Genomic DNA, 16,626 nt, shown 5'->3' on the forward strand with positions numbered 1-16,626 from the left:
TCAAAGGGAACTTGTGACTGGGTTTAATTCTTCATTCATTATAGCTTTGCTGTAATGCTATAGACGCAGTGATGCCAGCTTCCTAGAGGACTCCCAGTGAGTTCCTCACTGTGGAACCGCTATTCTTCCTCTCTTATCCTTCTCCCAAACCTTGCAGCCTCGCGCAGGGTCTTTGATCGCAGCCAGATGAAGCCAGCTTCGGAGGTTCAGAGTTCTGCTCTTGACTGCCAGCATGGCCCGAAGCCTCTTGTTACTCCTCCCTGGGCTTTAGTTCCACTTCTGCAGGTTCAGGATAAAACCTCTCATGGATAATTGCAGTGACAACTGTTCCTGAAATACCAGGGTGCTGTCTGTGCATTTTGGTGTCTCGCCCTTCGCAGGCCAGCCCTTTTTCCCCTTTTGCTTTCAAGCCTATGGGTGCGTAGGAGAGATTTAGGAACTAAGAAATGCTCAGTGATGGGGAAAGAGCAGGACATAAAGTTGCATTCAGTTCTACCACACTTGCTTTTTTCAGCTAAAGGAACACACACATTGCCTGTGCTTTGTTTGGTAACAGACTGGGCAGCCTGAGCCAGCAGAATGTTATACTGTAGGTTCTGTGCTAATTGTATGCATTCCAATTGTTCCTTCCCGCAGTTTGACCCCAAGTTTTGCTTTCTCTGGCAGAGGAGCAGAGGTTTGAAGGCAAGGTATTTATTAAAAAGCAGATGTGCTGAAGCAGAGCTCCTCTGTAGTTCCTGCCAGTTTCTACTATAGTTGTCCTTGGATGCCTCATGTGCATTGAATAGCCAGTGACATTTGTCCAGGAGTCCAGTTTACACACCCTGTCACTGGAGGTGCTCAGCAGGACGCTTTCACTGGCACCATAGAGTCTCACAGCTGGAGAAGACACCAAATCTGCAGAGATCCTGACTATCGTCAGGCAGGGAATACACACCTGGTCAGCAACTGCCCAGCTGTTTTGTGTGATCTCCTCTCTATCAAGTCACCAAGGGATTTAGGTAGCAATTTGCCAAGACAGAAGTATCTGTCTCAATTTGCATGTGCAATCCCATGGCAGCATTGGTCTTTCCAATGTGGAATCAAAGGTGAGGGCACGAGTGTTCACTTGCACATATAGCTCCCTAGGCACAGATAATTTGGTTGTTGTTACCCTCACTTGAGCTGTGCTTGATCTGAAATAGTCAGATCATCTCCAAGGTGAGCTCTCAAAATACGGCTGTTAACTCAGAGACAATTGATGGATGCATCAAAATCCAGGGGTCTTAGGTCTGGCCCTCAGCCACTCACATTCTGTAACACATGAGTTTTCTTTGGACTCTGCTAGATACTAACATGTTCCACAAAAACAGCTGTAAGGGACAGACACCATTTGCTACCCCTTCACCTACCATGGAAACAAACCCACAACCACAGTAAAATAAATCTGCTCCTCACGACCAGCAGGACAGATGGTATGGCCCCAAGTACCAGAAGCTATGTCCATCTGGGCAAGATGTGCAAGATGGTCTTCCAATATTGTTCTTCCCCTTGCTCTCAGGCATCTAACAAGAGGGCAGGAAGCACGGGAAAGGATTGCTTGAGATTTGTGGGAGTCACCTATACTGGATGGTTTTTTAAGAACCCGTTAGAAAACATATGTCAAGAACAGGTTGTGGAGAGATGATCCCAGTCTGTGAAGGAGGAACAGACTAAACGCTTCTTGATATCCAGCCAGCCCCAACGTTTTTTATTCTGATCTCTGTCTGTTTCATGTGTGCTATCTCTGGTCATGTCTGTAAGGACAGATATGAGAGCTGGATTAAACTAGAAGCTGGTAATGGTGCCAGCATAGGTATTGCTCTGCTATGAAGCCATCTACAACACAGACATTTGAGATCAGCAACCAGGAAGTGAATGAAAAGTGAGATGGGGACTGCTCGTTTGATTAACTGCTCTCTCCATGGGTCCATGAGAGGTAAATCCAGAAAGCTGGCGTAGAGAGTGATTAGCAGAAATGTGGTTATCGAAATGCAGAGATAAATGGAGTGAGCCTTCATAGGCCTGAGTTACTGAGTCGGGAGAGAGGCAGCTTGGAGCTGGGCTGTAAATCCTGAGAGATACCTGCCTGTTAATTAAGTGACAGCCCTTGGAGGGGGAAGGAAGGGGTTGCCTCTCTGTCAAGGTGCAATTAGGGAAAGTCAGCGTTTGTAGATTAAGGTGTCATTTGGGGTCAGGAGGGCAGGAAACCATCTCCTGTTAAACAAGGAGGAATTCTGCCAGCTAATGAAAGCATGTCACAGTCTAGGCTCAGGCATCACCGGCTCGGCTCCAGGGGCGAAGTGTGCCTCAGCCAAGGCGCCAGCAGGCTGTGCGCAGGCTGCCGCTGCTACGGCTGGCGTGTCCGTCCCGTTCGTGCTCGCCCAGGGGTATATCCCTGTGATTGGCATGTGGGGGGCGTTTATCCCCAGCGATGCAAAAGCAATCCGATCTGCCTCGCCCTGGATCACTGTCTGGTGGGGCTGTTGCTTTGTCCATGCCCACCCACTCCTTGCTCTCTGACTCACCCTGCCTTGGTGCTCACAGCGGTGCACTTTCACAAGCACTAAATCCTCGTGCTCTTTGAAGCTTTTCCCTGGCTTTCCTTGGCAGCCAGTCCCTGAGGGTATTTGCCTTCACAACAGTAACTGCACTGCAGCTCAATAGCACAAGAGACAGGCAAAGCAGGACCATTCATCCTGCCAACGATTTTTGTTGGCACACCATGGCAATCCATTACAGATCAGGAAGTGTGTGCCCGCTGTTTTTAATCCCAGCTGCCAGCAAGAATAATCAAAAGCATCCAGCACGTCTGATGGCATCTCAGCACAACCGTAGGTAATAACATAAGAAATCAATAGCCAATTAAAACTGATCCGCAGCATTTGATCTTTCATAGTGCAATGGGAACAATAATTAATGGCGCTTCCTTAAGACAGTCACAATGCAAGCTTCCTGCCAAGACTAATGTGGTTTCCTTTTAAATGAGCTTTGCTTCCTAGAGGAAATGCCAGGCTGAGCACCTGAGCACCTAAGCCTTAGGGAGATACGCAGAAGTCTCTGTGCCCTTCAGCTTAGTGCACTGCTTGCCACACTGTTCATGCACTTCTCGCCCATTTTGCCTGTAAACTGGAGCTTCCAGGAGCTAACTGGAGTGACCAGATCCAGGCCCTATCATCAGAGCAGGGAGCTGGGATAAAGTCAGGCAGCCAGTTTGGGTTTTTTTGCACTGAGTCCCCGTTTGCATACTTTCAGCCATAATGTGCACGCTCGAAAAATCACTGAGCAAATAATTGATTTATCAGCTGTAAAGCAGGGTGTGGAGACAGGAACGGTCCCCACAGGGCACGTCTCGGGGCTCTTGATCCAGCTGGGCAGGGAGCATCCCTGAGAGCAGTTGCTGAGGGCCCTGTACCTGGGCTAGCAGCGGGAGGAGTGGCGCTGTGCAGCTGGTGTGCTGACTGACTTCTTGGCCACTATCCAGGAAGAGCTGATGCTCAGCAAAGTCGAGACATGCTGCCCCTCCATTCCTGAAAGATGGGACCTATTTTTATCTAATGCTGCATTGATTATTCAGTACGAGAGCAGAGTGGGCCAGCTGGCATGCGTGCATGTGTGCTGCTTTCACCAGCGGGCATTTCTGCAGAGGCTCAATGCGCCTGCTGAACTCCAGGGCAGCCCTGGCAGCTCTCCGCAGAACGAGCATGCCGCTGCTGAGCAAAGAGCCACGGGGTCTGGCCCTGGCTCTGAGCCCCCTCCCTTTCTGCAGGGAAGGAGCTTGGCTGCCAGCACCCTCAGAGCGGCACCTGGCCTTTCACACGTGTCCTTTCAGCTCCGCACTTTTCACCACATCTATCTCCATGAGTTTCCCACTGTCGCAACAGGGCTCTGGAGGTGTATTTTGTCATGAATAACCATATGGTGCTCTCTGCTCCAGTGGATCAATGTGTTTAGCATTTAATGAGGGCAACATAATTAATATTTTCTGAGGGAGAAAAGAAATCCTTTTGCCTTGTGAACTGCATCTTGTGCTTTCAAGGGTGATATGTTATAATCAGAATGATGCTTCCCTGTCACTAAACCCCGTGCTGAAATCAAATACGTGGTGTCCCTGGGTTAAACTCCATCCATGGGCAGAGGCAGAGACACTCACCTGCCTGTCACAGCTTCTATGCTACGGCAGGAGATTCCCTCGTAGTCAGCTGGTAGGATCTCCCACACCAGCTGCATAAATCGTGCTATCTAGTAAATGATGGAAAAAGTCCTCAGCTCTGTGCCAGGCTGTGTTTTTCCAACTGCCTTCTGTGCCATCGCTCCTCCTACTACAGCCTCCATCCTTGCAGACACATTACTCCTGGAGGTGGAAGGCTGTGGTCCATGGCATGCTGCTGTGGCCGTAGCAAGAGAAGCCACCTCCACAGTCAAAGATGAGGTTGCAGGGTGTTCATCCCCGTGCATAGTGAGTGAGGCTGCCTTTGGTGTGTCCCCAGCTCTGTAGGGAGCCAGAAGCAGAGGTAAAAAGATATTAACATGAAGCTACATTAATCCAGCTCTGGGATTGCTTCTTAAAGTAGTGACTGATAAAAAGTTCTTTTCTGGAGAAAGTAGGAGGGATGGCTATGTATTAACTGAGCCATTTTCCAGACCCAGATACAACAGTCTGAAAGCAAGAATACTGCAAACAGGCCCATGGGCAAAAGTTGCTAAACTTAAATTGCTAAACTTACTCTGCCTGGAAGTTACTCCCTTAAGCAGTGCTTTTATTCCTGAACCAAAACCCACTGATGGTAGCCACAGCCTGAATACCCATACCACCATGCTGTGTTTAGCAGAAGTTGTTCAATAAGATTAAGTAACACCAAGAATCCTGTGCCCAGCAGTCCAGCCAGTACTTTATGTTCACGGAAGAAGTCCAGGCAGCAAACAAACCCACAGCAATGACATTCAGGCAGGACCGGTGAGGAGCGGGCACTCATCACTACCTGCTGAATGCAGAAAAGCCTGAAGAGCTGAAGGTCCAGGCATTTGCTATGCCAGGTGGGACAATTCACTCTGCTCAGCCATGGCCACATCATGGACCTCTCTGTGTCCTACAAGGCTCTTCTCCAGACCTTTGCTGCAGGCTTAGCCACTCTCAGTTCCTTTCACTGCTTGCATTCTTGGCAGCTCAGCACTGACGGATCCCATAGGTGTGTATGAAGCCTTATCTGCCCCTTTCAGCCTACATCAGCATTGACTCAGCTGGGCATCGCAACCCCTAAATGTCTTCAGCTCTGGTGGAAGAAACATGCATACCCAGAGCAGGAAGGCAAGAGTTTTTCCCTCCCAGAGATCCTAGCTAGTAACAGATCAGAAATGACAGACACTTGTCCTCTTGGCTTCTACCACCTTCCTTAATTTTGAATAGTGACTCTGTGTGAGAGGTGAAGACCTTTGCAGGGGAGAAAGTGGGACGAGACATGCAGGGACGCTGTAGGGGAGCAGAGAGGAGAGGCCAAAACACCCAAGGTGGAAGGCTCCTGAAAATCTCACAGAAATCCTGGAGTCTGCAGTGAAAGATTTTGCACAGCTCTGGAGGACAAAGCAGCCAAACACAGGCTGCACCATGGCGTGTCCTAGGGACACGTCTATCACAACAAAAGGCTGGCCAAAGAGCACCATCAGCACCTTCTGCCTCATGTCCTTGGGATGCCTTCCTACATGGCAGAGGGGAAAGATGCCCACATCTCACTCCAACAAGGGAGCAGAAGCAATTGCAGCGCACATGCTGACATGCCATTTCAGAGGCACTCCCAGGTCCATTAACTTAGCTTATGTGCCCTACATTATCCTGGGGATGCTCTGCTACGGGTGATCTGTGCTCACCTTTATGTGTCTCCTAACTGGTCCCTATTCCTCTTAGTGGAAGAGTACTGGAGTGGCTGGAGCAGTCTGGAGGACTTGGGCGCAGACAGAACCTGCATCCCTTAGAAAACAAAAAACTGTGAAACTATTCCCATTTTTTTTTCTTACAGAATTTAATTTGCTAATAAAAGCAGAGAGGGAGGCACTAGTTCTACCTTCAATAAGCAGATGTCATGTTTTGATCATTATTGAACAAAGCATTTTGATTTAGCATTTAGAGATGACTGCTCATGCTGAGTATTCTAGATTCAGTGTCAGAACTGGAATACAACATTTTCAAAAAATTCAAGTCCAAACGAAACATTCTTACCTGTCTGGAATTATGTATGTATTCTTCCATTCTGAGGGACTTCTTCAAGTCTCACTCCAAGCCATTGTGAAGCCAGACTTCCAAAACCTACACAAAACAGCGCTGTTGTCCAGCTCTGCCTTTAAAGAAATGTCCCAGGGACGGCTGAGGATCCAGCAGGACTGCACAGGCAGCGCTTTGGTTGAAGTAACATTAGTTATGGGATAGGAAGGTTCAGGACCCAGACCTGGAGGGCTGACTGCTGTGGTACAAGCACAGTGAATTGGAAGCCACGTGCTTTTTCTCTCCTCACCATGAGTCCTCACCTCTGTGGACTTCTGTCAGGGAAAGTCTGGAAACCTCAAGGTTGAAAAGACCCATAAGATCACCCAGAGACAAGGGTGTGCATTTGGCCAGTGCTTTGTTCAATCTAGTTTGAAATGATTATTTATTCCCTTCTTTCAAGGACCTGAGAGTTATCTGTCATGCACACAACAGGTGTCTTTCACCTCTTGTGCACAAAGTCTTTTCAAAATGCAGGGTGTTAGCTGTCATCTCCATTTTAAATTTGGGGGCAAAAGGCACCAAAAGGATCTATATAATCCTAGCTACAAACCAAGGAGGGGAAATTTTAAGAGAGCCAGGGGGTATATGGATAATGTTTCCAAGCCCTGTCCCTCTTACGCAGGCAGAGTTATGGGTAGACTCACAAGCAGGGAATGCTGCTGGAGATGCATGACTCACAAGCAAGGCTGTTCTGCCTATGGAGCTCCCATTTTTATTTATTTATTTGCTTTTTCCAAGATTATTGCTGCCTGCATAACTAGAGAGTACTCTTTAATCCTCTGCTTTATTGTGTGCTGTGAATTAAATGCCACAGGAGTACAAGAGCCCTTAAGGGCACAACATCCATTTTGCTGTAGCTGTCCTCAGCCAGCTGAGTTTACAGGAGTGCTTTTGTTTATGGCTTATCTATTGCCAGAGTGAGGATTTCTCTGGGTTTTATTTTACCTGGTTTTGCTGTTATTTCTCATTTTGGATTTTTTGTCCCAGTTTTGAGGCAGGATGTAAAAGTGCTAGTCTGGGCAGGGCAGGAGAAAGCTGTGGTGGTTGATTGTTCATATGCTTACAGCTGAGAATACTGCAGCATTTCTCGAGCAATGGTGTTGCTGTGTGCAGTTCCCGGGGTCAGCCCAGCTCCTCTGTCACAGACGGCAGCCTCCAGACAGCTGATGCTGTTTTCCCATTGCAAACAAACCATGTGGGAGTGCTGAACGAAAAGGAATTTCCTGTCCCTTGGATACCTCCTATCAGCGCCTTAATTTTGCCAGTCTTTCCTCAGCTTGGGCCTTACCAGCTCAGACCTTCAGGGCCCAGCCCACGTGCACGTGTTGTAGAGGAGTGTGTGGGTGGGCAGAGGACATGGCTGAGAGTGGCTGCCCTGGAATGAAGGCAGCACCTCGCACAGGAGCCGGAATCTACCTTGCAGCCATAAAAGTTCCCCAAATGCTCCTACAACATACTGACCCCAGCTCCCAGCAGCTCCACAAGCCCCATGACAGGCACTCCTACCTGTCCTCTCAATTCATCTCACTGGATAAAGCACTCCTCCTTCCCCAGCTACAAATGCCATGTATGTGGGATGGACTGCTCCTGCTTCCAAGAGGAACCCATAGCATCCTGTGTGCACAGGAATCACTGCCGCATACTTGTGTTACATGAACTCATGATGTGCTGCAGCGTCACAACCTGGAAATTGCCTCCTGCCATAGAGCTCAGCAGCTTCCTGTGAACTCACAGTGCTGCCTGGAGGAGGGATGTGCTGGCTGTCATGCCAAGCACGCCTATCAGGAATAAAAGAGCTGCCTCCTTTCCCCGGCCCCCACGCTCTGTCCTAGTGTGGCAGGTGGCAAGGTCTGCCATGACTGCTCGCCTGGTGAAACAGCAGCTGTGGGGACCCTCTGAGATGCCAGCACACTGGATCCATCTCCCACCCAGCAGGGCTCTTGCTGATTCTGCGGGCAGGTGTTAATGGCTGCAGAGAGCTTGGGGTGTAGCATAATGACCCACCCAGATGGGACCTGCTGCTCCCCTTGCAGCCAGATGGAGCAGAGCAAGCAGGGAAGAAGGGCTCTTGCTGCCTTTGTGGGGGGTCCTGGCCTGCCTGGGGCTGAGGAAGCTTTAAGGAAGAGCTGTCCTTGAACCCCAGCTTACAGAGGAGGAGACAAGCTGTAGTAAACACAAGACTTGCTGGTTAGTCAGCAGTTGAAGGCCTGGGGACCAGTCTGTTCTGTTAAGATGGAAGAATGCATATATGCATAAAATACCTCCCCAAGACAGCTGGGAGCAGCTTTTCTGCATACAGTGGTGGGGGCTCTGCCCCAGCCATGGAGGTCTCACCCTTTGAGGAGCTCTGTTTCAGTTTTGCTAGAATTGTGGCCTCTGGGGCTCGAGGAGATCCAAGCACAGCATACACATTGCTGTGAAAGCTGCCTGCCACTGGAGCCCCATTACAGCAAATGCACTTAAAGGGTGCTGAGCAGAAGAAGGGGTGTTTTGTCTTCCCCAGACCCATAGGCTCCATGATGGCACATCATCCAGTGATCAACAGCGCTTAACAGGGTCCAGGAGTGCAGCCATCCCAGTTCTGCTGAGCCAAAACACAGTCCATATTAAAATACAGATAATCAGTTCTTTGGATATTAAAAAATGTGCATGGAGAATGATGGATAAGAAAATGCCTGATTATAATCAGCTAATTATTTTTTCTATACGCTAAGCATTCACTCGAGCTCTAATCATTACGAATACATTTTCAATTTATACTATACTATACGTCATTCAATGCTGGTGATTGCTAAGCTTGCACACCCTCCTTGTATAGTTCCAGAATTATTTAGAGTAGACCTTTGCTAGATGTCTTGTGGACCAGAGACATCCTGCTCACTGGTCCAGGTCATGCAACTACCATAAATATCTAAAACGCAGCACCAGCAGTTCCAGGTCACCCGTTACCTGAACTCCTGTATGCAGGGTAGAGTGCTCACTAAGCTTTTGAAACATTCTGGGGACAAAATTTATATTTTGGAAGGTGTAGGTGACAGTTATGAAGGAGACTATACTTTCTATTTCGTTTCACCAGAAAGCAAAGAATCTCTGAAAATCTGAACATAGCAGCAGTTTGTATGAAAAGTGACTGTGGGATGAAAGCATTCCTGAGCTGGAGAAAAGTGTGATGTGAGGATAATGGACTCCAGAAAAGCAGCAGCAGCCTCAGGGGAGCAGAGCGGGGAGCTCTCTTGGGAAGGAAATCTGAAGGATGAAAGAGCTGCAAACGGCTCGTGGCTGCCAAAAGGGATGATACTAAAGGCACAACAGCAAACTGTGCCTGTGCAGGGGAAGCTCAGAGGCGTGGGAAGGGAGCACCGAGGCTGCATTCGGAGCTCTTTGAGGACCCCAAATCAGAAGCTGCGATCACACAAAAGGCAGAAAGAAGAGCCTGCAACTAATGAAAAGTCTCTAGAAATCACATGGGCGTGGGGAGCTATCAGAGCTGAAGCCCAGGATGACCATCCAGATATACAAAAGGCAACAAGAAATGGCTCCATAAGCATATGTAAAGTAAGAAGAAGGACAAGGCAAATCTTCAGAGCTCAAATACTATTTGATGCCAACAGGGCCGAAGAATTAAATGTTGCCTTTGTTTCAGTCTTCAAAACTTAACTAAAATAATTTTAATGAGGAGAAAGGAGCCCAGGGCAGAATCAGAAAAGAACAGACTCAAAAATATTCAAATGAGTTAGCTCTGTCCTTGTCAGCATGTCCTAGTGAACTTCAGAGGAAGCTGCAGGAGCCGTCTCTGACCCATGAGCATTTCACCATCAGGAACCTGGGGAGGATGCAGGAGGTGCCAGGCAGCTGGGGAAATGCAAGCAAAGTACCTAGCTTTAAATATAATCTCTGTCATTAAAGAAGACAGGAACTGAGGATCAAGGAAATGAAGGGCAAATCAGCTTAAGTGATTCATAGAAAGATATTAGAATAATTTCTTAGCCAGCCAATTGATGAGCACAAGAGGATAACCCTGTCTAATTTGGGAGGGTAACTGTCCTAGTGACTAAGGAGAAAGCAGACAGTTCGATATGCCGTGACTTGGGCAATGCTTTTGGTACTTCGCCTTAAGAGTCTCCTAAACAAGCCAAAGAAATGTGGTCTGGATTAAGTAACACAGATAGATAACACAGGTGTTATTTAGATTAGATATCACAGGTGTACAGCCCATCGAGAAGCTGCTTTCTCAGTAGCTGTCAGTGGTGTACATAAACTGGAAACACGTTTCAAGCACAACTGTTTTGGACTCTGCTCTCTTCAGTGTTTTTATTAATGGCTTAGATAATGAAATAGCAAGTGCTGTTATAAGATTCAAAGACGACGCCAAACTTGGAAAGGCTGCAAGCACTTTGAAGGATCAGATCAGCATTTGAAATGATCATGGCAAATAGGAGAAATCAACAAGATGGAACTGAATATAAGAGAAGTGCAAAGTGCTACCCTTAGGAAGGAGAAAACAGAATCACACACACAAGCTGGACAAGGCAGTCACAGTGCTGAAGATAGCAATTCTGTGACATATCACTTTCTTTCATCAGGGTATCAAAAGGAAGGTGGGGTGTACAGTGCTGATTCTGCACCTCTCTGCTCTGGGGGCTGCACCCTCCTGGGGAGTTCACTTGCAGAAAAAGGGCAACAAAGTTAAGACGTTCTGAAGATGATGGACAGGAGTGAGGAGAGGGAGGGCATTACCTGATTCTCCACCTGGCCAAATCTGATGTTCACATCTCCCCTCCCAAAACAGCCCGAGTACAGAGTCCCACTGGTGCCATGACATTACTTTCAATTACAACTACTTCTCCCCACTTCTTGGTTCACCCTCTTCCCCATTGCCTGCAGAGCACAGCTCTGTGACCTTGAGTCTCAGCCACTGGAGGATTTAAAGATGCTAGGTTGTTTAAAGAACTTGTCATGTTAGCTGGAACTGACCCTGTCACAACATTGAGGGATGCCAGATGCTAGCTGCCCCTTTCCCAGCCCATTTCCCCCACAATGTTCCTCTGGCTTTCTGAAAAGCAGTATGGATTGGAAGGGTCCAGTTGGAGCTCGATGACTCATGTCCCACGTACTGTGAGATATTTGCAAAGCTGGGGCGAGGCAGAGATTCATGGTTATTTCGAAAGTGCTTTCTGGAATGGAGCAATCTCATGGTGACTATGAGAATTTGAAAAGTGGCGGGGCAGCCTAACTTGAGTGGAACACGGAGCACAGAGCAAAAGTCAGTACACTACTGTACTGCACTATAGAAACCTATGGCTAGGGAACATAATGAGTACAGAAGGAACAAAAGAGACCATCTGTGGGTAGGTATGGCCCCTGCAGTGTGCAGAGCCCATCAGGGAAACTTCGCTCTCCTGGCTTTGTTTTTATACCTTTCCTTGTACTGTTTGCCACTGCTAGAGGCAGGATGCTGTAAGAGACAGACCCCTTGTCTGAACCAATGCAGCCACTTTTCTGCTCTTCGGTTAAGATAAAAGGCAGCTAAGGATAGCGCAGATAGGATGAGATTAAGGCAAAGAGATAAGAGAGGGCTGAGCTGCTGGAGCTTTGGTAACAAAAGTGGGGGAATTTGAGATTGCCACAAAAGATTAAAGTATTCACAGAAAGGGAGGGAAAGGTTTGTGTATGCAATGATGCCAATAAAGAGAAAGCCCAGCAATGACCCTGTTATCTCCCAGGAGGATTGGTTTACCTTGGCCTGAGCCATGCTGCTGTGCATGCAAACATTAAGCTTTGATCACAGCTGCCATAATCTTCCCCTGACACCCAGCAATGAGAGCAACAGAAACGGGCTAAAGCATGGCAGCTATCTGGTTGAGGTGAAACCGCATTTGGAAAGGAAACCAAAGGGGGAAACTACTGCTGAAGGTGGAAACAAGAGGTGACAGCTCAGGTGGCAGGACAGGGGCTTTATAAGAAGCAGGACAGAGTAACTGGCTGGAATGGACTGTGATGTTTCCTCCTGTAGATAATAAGCATGTCAGTGCAGGAGGGATGTACCACATACTGTCAGCAGAAGCCTTGTTTTGGTGGCTTCTTTCCTGGTAAGCAAGAGAAACAGTTCCTGCCCCTAGAATTTACCTGTTTCTTTCAAGAAAATGCACAGCAACTGTTGGAAGAAGAGGACGGTTAATATGAAGCTGAAAGTCCTGGTGAAAAGATCGCTTGGTGGCAGAGGCTGACGATGTGCAGAAGCTGACTGCTTGTCATTTTTGGGAAACTGCTGCTCCAAAGTTGCCTTAAATTGGAGGCTCAGGTTAATCTCACAGGATGGTGGTATAGCAACTGATCCCCTCTTGCCCATCCAGAGGCACAAACACAGTTGTCCTTGTTACATCTGGGTTTTGCCCATGCTTCCAAGACCCTTCTAGCCCTTGGGCTGAGGACCTCTCTCTTGACCAGTCCTGCCACAGGACAACTGATGGCAATGCACCTCTGTCCCGACTGATGCCAAGACACAAAGGACCTTCAGCACAGAGTCCGTATGTGTCCAGCCTCAGCACCGGGAACATTTCCTTGCTCAGGCACTGCCCACGTGGATCATGATGTGGTGTGGGCAGGTACTGCACAGCTCAGAGAAATCTTACGGTGACATGAGACTTACCTCTGGGCCACGATACTCAGCCTTGGTCATGCTCCCTTTTCTAACTCTAGTGTTTTAAGAGTCCAGAAGCTCAGAGTTAGCTGTGGAAATCAGTAGAATGTGGACATTAAACTGCTTTCACAGGCGCTAGCTCTGTTGCAGACCACATCTCAATCATCTGGAATGTGTCTAGATGTCTAGTTATTCTTGCTCTGTGATGAACATGAGAGAGGGTGGGAGGTAAATGGAAGAGGTAAGTCTTTCCCCAGAGCCATCAGTTGTCATCTTGCTCTCCCAGATGCTTTGGGCATGCACTGACTGGGTATGCAACTGCACTGACAGAACCCTTGACTAGCTAACCTGTATTGATGTTGCTTACCTGTTGCTTTAAATCCAGTCTGGAACTCTGTGCTCTTTGGGGCTGGGTCACTTACTGTTGATAGTTTTGTATACAAGCAATAGTTAGGTGCTGAAAGCATAAGATACCAGCATAAGCAATGTGTACGGTTTGGGTATGACCTATTGCTAAGGTATTGTTGTGTTTGCCTGTGCTGTGATGCACAAAGCAGCTTCTCAGATCTGGGAAGTAATCCCTGCATCCAGGATAATCACTAGTCCCTCCTGCCTGGACTCCACAGAGCTCCACAGGGCTGACCGTGATCACACCCTCTGCATGGACTCAATAATAATAAAGCCACAAGAGAAAGAGCAGAAAAGGCTAATATTTGGAGAGAGTGAACACAGTGAAAAGAGATCAACACGATTTCCTGTACATACTCTCCCAGATTCAGCATGTGTTAATTCAGAGCACCTCACTGGATTAGCTCTACCATGTTAGCTCATGTCGTGTCCTGGGAACAGCACAGTCACATCAATGTAGCAACGCAAGCAGAGGCATTAGAAATATTTCTTTTTTTTTGTAGACTTTGCTATCAGGTTAATGACCCTATCTCATAATATGGGCTGTCTCCAGCTCCAGAGCCATCTGGGAAATCTTTTCATGGCACCATCCAGTGCAAGTAGCAATGTCTAAGAACGTAAGAATGGCCAAGGCTCCATCTGGCCAGCTGCTCTGTTTCCATCAATGGCCACAAACAGGCATGAGAGTGAAATAAGAACAAGACAAGCGTGTATTATAGTTCCCTGGAACACTTCTTCCAGCACTGAACAATTTTCAGCTCAAGGAATTTCTTCTGATGTTGGTCCAGCCAGGTCTCTATTTGAGAAAATGGGAATGAGAACTGCACATCTTCAGTGCCCATGTTCCATTGGAGTTCCATTTCACCGAGACCACAAACAAGACCACAGTCATGGACTGGACACCAATCTGGACCAACACATTTTGCATGAAACTCACATTTTCCTTCCAAAGAGGATGGTTTTCACAGAGGATCCATATAGAACAGTTTTTGTGAAGCAGAAGAGGGCGAGATAAACTTGGGAAGAGTAGAAAAGACGAAGCCACTACCAGAATCCGTCTGAAATTCTCATATAGACATTTCTGTATTGAAGAGAGAGACGTGCACAAAGAGAGACACTGACAACAACCTATTAGCTTCCCCACGTACACAGGATTTGGCTTATGGAATAACTGCTTCTAGCTGGACACTTCTAGTTGAATACAGTTCTTCCTGAAGGATTTCCCACTTAAGTCTGGCCTTTAATTGGAAAGTTTCACCTCTGTAAACAAGAATGATCCTCAAGGGAGGGGTGTTTCTGTAGGGGGATGCACAGAGCTGAACATAGGAATTCCAATCCTAATTTATCTCAGGCAGACAAAATTCATTTTGATGGGAACATTAAGTGTCCTGCAGCTTGATATAAACTGATGGACTCTTGCTTACTTTTGGCATTTACTCTTGCAAATGAATCACTATTACTTCCACCTCCCTGCCCACACCTCCACTTGGTTCCTTTTTAATTTTACAGCTTCCTGAGCTTGACACTGGGAAATCGATAAGTAATTTAGAGCCTAGTAAATACAGATGAAAACAAGTTATTTTGTACTTTTATAAATATTTGGAAACCAAAATTATCTAAGAAAACAGGTGCTCAGTTGACTCAGCAACCCATCCATCACCATCATACAGTTAATTGCAAAAGATCATAAACATTTATAATTAGAAGGCAAACAAACAAGAATTTTATAAACAGCCCTCTTGAATCAGGCTGCGCATTAAATATTTGTGATAAGGTAATTAAGAATAGATTTACAATCCTGGCTCAGTGTTTAATACTTTGGAGAATGCATTTGATTCTATGGAGAATGTTCTACAGCCAGGGAGAAAACATTTGATTTCAACTCTTTTATCCAAGGCTTAAAGTGGTCTCAGAGAAACATTGACTCTGTCATTGATCAGAGTGGAATTTCATTCATTGCAGATCAGACAGCTCATTTAAATATATGTCTAATGTCCCTTGTCATAGGCTGATCCACTTCAGGCCTGCTTCAAAGCTCTGTCTCCTTGGCTGGAGCTGCAGGCTTTTCCTAAGTCCTGCTTTTTACGGTTGATGCTTTGATCAGAAGATGTCAGAATTCTCAACCGTGTTTCAAAGTGGGGAGGGAAACCCACATATTTTCTATTATGACATCATGGTGCTTGGTTATGAAAAGCTGGCATCACTGCAGGGTTACAGGTTACAGCTGTTCAGTCTCAGCGGTCTGTCAGAATCAGAGGGAAGATCTGCCTTGTACTGTAGTGCCCATTGCCATAACCTGTCCCAGACCACCCGGATCTCCATAATCTTAAACTATCTTAAGATTTTAAATGATCTTAAACTATCCCGTGTAATTACTTCTACAGCCAGTAAGCAGGCTCAGCACCCCATTACCATGAATGTGAGAATGCCATGAAGATAATCTGTGATCAGGTCAGCAGGGCTTCTAGTTATGCGTAGAACCAGAGAGGACAGAAATTCACTTTGTATTGAAGCTAGGGGTTTAAACTCTGTAAAATTAGATGCAGACCCTAAGAAACCAGGTGGCTGCGTCCCATCAGTGAGCAACAGGGAGACCAGCCCTAAGGTTAGGATGACCTTCAGATATTTGGGGTTTTGATATAGCACAGGTTTACTCCAGTAATTATCTGCCATCAGAAACTAGAACAGTCTAGGAAAAGTGGGTGGAGGGGAAAGCCATAGCATTTGATTCATCAGGGATAGCCATAAACCACTTTATTCTGTGGTGACCATCATCTCTTTACACATTGTTGGTCAAGGCAACCTCCTAATTTAGGCATGATTTTGCTTCTTATTTCTTGTGGGTCTTTCCTTCTTTGCTCTTGTATTTATATGCTTGCAACAGGCAGGCAAGACAGCTGCTCTTCCTTAGAAATATTTCTGATAATCTTGATCCTGACCAAGAATGGTGAAGCCATCGTTAGGAACAAGGAAGCTACCCATGTGCTAAATCACCCAGTCCTACCAGCTGCTCTGGCTTCAGTTACACGGGGCACAAAGGCACTTCCCTAACAGACAGACTGCTGCAAAACAAGGAGACTCAGGGAGACTCAGACACCCCTCGTGCTGCATAAATCCCACTCTCTAGCAAAGCTTGTTAATTGCGTTACAGTGTGTCAGCTAAGCCAGTCTACCTGAGATGTTGCAGCTTCCTTCAGCCTCGGTGGAGAGCTACACAGTGTTGCAGCCGCTGCTGGACCCAATGCTTTCAAAGGGTCTAGGCAGAGCCTGGCAGTTTGAAGAATAACAAAGCTCAATACTC

The 16,626-nt window shown here is 47.0% G+C and overlaps 1 protein-coding gene across 2 annotated transcripts in view; it reads left to right on the forward strand.

The window, feature by feature from the left end:
• Positions 1 to 16,626, forward strand: part of MARCHF4 (membrane associated ring-CH-type finger 4) — a 112,630-nt gene that overhangs the window by 85,562 nt on the left and 10,442 nt on the right. The window lies entirely within an intron of this gene.

This window comes from Falco cherrug, chromosome 8 (genome assembly GCF_023634085.1).
Source record: "Falco cherrug isolate bFalChe1 chromosome 8, bFalChe1.pri, whole genome shotgun sequence".
Taxonomy (NCBI): Eukaryota; Metazoa; Chordata; class Aves; order Falconiformes; family Falconidae; genus Falco; species Falco cherrug.